This window comes from Muntiacus reevesi, chromosome 9, assembly GCF_963930625.1.
Source record: "Muntiacus reevesi chromosome 9, mMunRee1.1, whole genome shotgun sequence".
Classification (NCBI taxonomy): domain Eukaryota; kingdom Metazoa; phylum Chordata; class Mammalia; order Artiodactyla; family Cervidae; genus Muntiacus; species Muntiacus reevesi.
Genome location: NC_089257.1, coordinates 27,996,157 through 28,000,565, shown reverse-complemented (window position 1 = coordinate 28,000,565; position 4,409 = coordinate 27,996,157).

Genomic DNA, 4,409 nt, shown 5'->3' with positions numbered 1-4,409 from the left:
GCAGGAAACGCAGGAGATGAGGGTTCAATTCCTGGGTCAGCAAGATGCCCTGAAGAAGGAAATGGCGACCCACTCCAGAATTTTTGTTTGGAAAATTCCATGGACAGAAGAGCCTGGCAGGCTACAGTCCATGGGGTCACAAAGAGTAAGACCAACTGAGTGACTAAGCATAGCATAGTAATCCAGGTAAGAAGTGATGATGATTCAGGCCAGAGTAGCAGGAAGGGAGGCGGTGGGACATGGTCATATTCTGGATATATTTTGAAAATAAAGCCAACAGATTACCCAAAAAATTGAGTAATAGTGAGAGCTATGGTTTTTCCAGTAGTCATTTATGGATGTGAGAGTTGGACTATCAAGAAAGCTGAGCGCCGAAGAATTGGTACTTTCTAACTGTGGTGCTGGAGAAGACTCTTGAGAGTCCCTTGGACTGCAAGGAGATCAAACCAGTCCATCCTAAAGGAGATCAGTCCTGGGTGTTCATTGGAAGGACTGAAGCTAAAGCTGAAGCTCCAATACTCTGGCCTTGTGATGAGAAGAACTGACTCATTGGAAAAGCCCCTGGTGCTGGGAAAGATTGAGGGTAAGAGGAGAAAGCAGCGCCAGAGGATGAGATAGTTGGATAGCATCATGGACTCAATGGACATTTGAGCAAACTCAATGGACATTTGAGCAAACTCTTCAAGACACTGAAGGATAGACAAGCCTGGTATATTGCAGTCCATGGGGTTGCAAAGAGTTGGACGCGATTTAGCAACTTAACAACAACAACAATATTGGTCAAGGATGACTTCAAGATTTTGGCCTGAGCTACTGGAGAGCTGAGGTTGTTATTAACCTAGCAGGAGAAAGTCTGCACAGAAGAGATTTTGAGGGGAAAGATCAGGACTTTAGTTTTGAACTTCTTAAGTTTGGGATGCTTCTTGGATATCCAAGTGGAGATGTAAAGTTGGCAGCCAGATAAATGTGGCTGCAGTTTTAATGAAATGTCTACAGTAGAGATAAAATCTGGGAAGCCTTCAAATAGTTTTTAAAAACAAGTGACTTCCCTGGTAGTCCAGGTGCTAAAACTGCACTCCAAATGTAGGGAGCCTGGGTTTGATCCCAGGTTGGAGAACTACATCCCATATGCTGCAACCAAGAGTTCGAATGCCACACCTAGAGATCAGGAGCTCTGAAACGAAGACTTGGCACGCCAAATATATAAATAAATATTTTAAAAAATAATAGTACCTCTGAAGTAGGCACTATTAAAAAATAATAAAACCTGAGACTGGCTGATGGAGTGAATGGTAGAGAAGAGGACAAAGGTCTGACAGACCTTAGGAAACCTGAATATTATTGGTAGTCAGGGAAAAGAGGAGGTATCAGAGGAGAGGAGACCGAGGAATAACAAGCAGCGAGATAGGGGAAATATTCAGTGTTGTGGACTGGAAACCAAGCAGTCAGCTTTATAAATTGTGTATCAGATCCTTTCTAGAAAACAGAAGGAACAAATCTTTCTGTTTTCTATGGCCTCCTCCTCATTTCCCCAACCACTTACTTGGTCACCGAAAATGGGAGTGAATATGAGAGGGATACAAGTCCTAAAACACAAAGAGTCCACTACAGCAAATTTGGGGAGGGTGAGCCTTGGTTAAGAATGGGCCTGAAGTCTGATTTAGCTAAAATTTGAGGTGAAAATTTAAAAATTACACTTTCCATGTTTTAATAGTGACATGTTAGTTGCTCAGTTGTGTTCAACTCTTTGAGACCCCGTGGAGCCCGCCAGGCTCCTCTGTCCATGGAATTCTCCGGGCAAGAATACTGGAGTGGGTTTCATGTCCTCCTCCAGGGGGTCTTCCTGACCCAGGGATCAAACCTGGATCTCCCTCATTGCAGTCAGATTCTTTACCGTTTGAGCTACCAGGGCAGCCCAAATAATTGTGGAAAATGGCACTAAATTGCTATCTCAATAACAAAGTTTTTTCAAAAACTCCAAAAGATTTTTATTCATTTTTTTAAAAACATTTCTAGTTTCCACTACTAGAGAAAACAGTAGTGCTGGTTATTTGTTTTGAGGTGATTTAGTGTGGTGTGGTGTGTGTGTTTATACAGGATTGCACCAGAACAGTTCTGTTTCCTATCTCTTAACTGGTTTAGACAAGTTGGACCAAGTGAAGTTTTCCCACATGCCAAACATTATATTGTCTTGACACTTTAGTATGAAAAATAATCAATAAAAATGAAATAACAAAATCAGGAACAATCATTTGAAAGGGAAGGATGAAATTTCATGTCAGAAACTGTGATACTTCTAGATATGATATGAGAGACATTTTTAATGTTTTTCTTTGAGGTTCCTAAACATTAAATTTAAAAGCATGAAGCTGATATTTTTAAAACCTGTGTATTTTAACGAGGATAATCATTACTATATAAGACATCTTCTATCTGCCTAATATGACAGATACTGAAAGAAATCTAAGTGGTTAAGATATACTCCCTGCCCTGGACAGTTTCTCAACTTTGCTAGGCAATTGAGATGTGTGTGCTGAAATAATTAGGTAGTATCACTATAACAGGGCCATAAACAGTAATGTATTTGATAAATGCCATGCATCTGTAGAAAACGAATGTAGTGTGCTCAATTGCTCAGTCCTGTCTGACTCTTTTCGATCCCATGGACTGTAGCCTGCCAGGCTCTGTCCACTGGGGATTCTCCAGGCAAGAATACTGGAGTGGTTGCCATGCCCTCCTCCAGGGAATCTTCCCAAGCCAGGGATTGAACCCAAGTCTCCTGCATTGCAGGCAGATTCTTTACCCTCTGAGCCACCAGGGAAGCCCAAGAAAACAAGTGGGTAGTCTATCCCTTCTCCAGGGGAACTTGATTCTTTACCAGCTGAGCTATCCAGGAAGCCTGAGAAGAGAAGGAATATATCAGTGTAACCTGGAAATATCTGTCCAGCAAAAAAGGTGGAACTTGAATTAGGCGTCCAAAATGCATAAAATGTGGACAAGTGAAAAAGAGCATTTCGCCAGATAAGATAATTCTTTGAAATGTTATATAAATCACCAAAGTAGTCACTGAGGTCACCTGCTTTCAAAAGATCCAGTATTAGTGTTTGTCAAGATTTGTTTTCACAAATAGGATGAGCGTTTTATCTCCCAAATAGTGAGGAGGGACCTGTGCATTCAGTTACACACTATGGGGTGGATTACAGCTAACCGGTCTGCTGGGTACCTGAAATCCCTCCTAAACGGTATCTTATTTCTGTGAGCAGGAGTCAACAGAGAAAGGACAAAGGAAATTTCTTGAACAGAGGTGAGACTGGGTTTTACTGCCACCAGGGGGAGAGAGCACATAAAAAAGGCCAATCCTGGCACCAGTTTCTACATCTTAGGAGCCCATGTGTAACCTACTCAACTGGGGTCCCCAGGGTCGCAGTTTCTAGGCAAGTGTTTTTTGAAATAACCATATGTATGTATTCTTCTAAGCATTTTGAAGGAACTACGTGTCGGAGCTTTCTCCAATAAGCTAACTCCCATATAAAACCTATTCTGATTTAATAATCTGTTCACACGGGCACCCTCCTTCTGAAAAGATATTTATTGTGTGCCAAAGGTTTAAAATGATTGCTAAAGCCCCAAGCTTCGGGAATAAAACGGGGGCGCAAGAATCTGGCAACTAAATTATTGGTCTCAGACCACTCACCTGAGATACCCCAGCACTGGGTCCCTGGATTTCCTGTTCTCAACTTTCCCTTAACAGCCCCCCTTCCCTTCTTTCCCAGCTCTGCCCCTAACCCACTTGACCCAGGGTTATTTTGGAGGCGGCACCGATTTCCTTGGCAGCCAGCCCCAACCAAGGCCAGCCAGCTGCCCTCCTGACTGTGAACTCTAGACATTGCTCTCCCGGGCCAGAAAAAGATTTGTTCTTTACAGGAAGGGATGCGTGAAAAATTCGAGGCATTCATCACCATGACAGAATTTTAAGCACTTATGTTCCAGACCCAACAACTAAAATACATGAATTAGCTCGTGTAATCTTCATAAAAATATTCCGTGAAGCGGATACTGACATTGCCCCCGCGTCACAGGTGAGGGCACTGAAGCCCAAGGCAGTTAAGCAACAGAGCTAACCCACGGTGGACGCGCCTTTCCCCGAAGTTGGCCTGAGCCTGGGAGCATCCGCCTGCCTGCGCGTGGGCTGTGCAGACGGCGGCGGCAGGCTGGTTGCATGCGGCCGGCGCGGACTCGCAGGGCTCAGCACACCGAAACGCTTCCCACCTGGCTGCCTCCAGGGCGGGGCCCCACCTTGCCCTGGCTCGCGGGGCCGCAGGTTACCGTGGGCCGCGGCCGGCACGTGATCGGCGGCGAGCGGAGCGCGGCGGGGGCGGGGCCTGGCGGGAGCCCCGCCCCATCCCGGG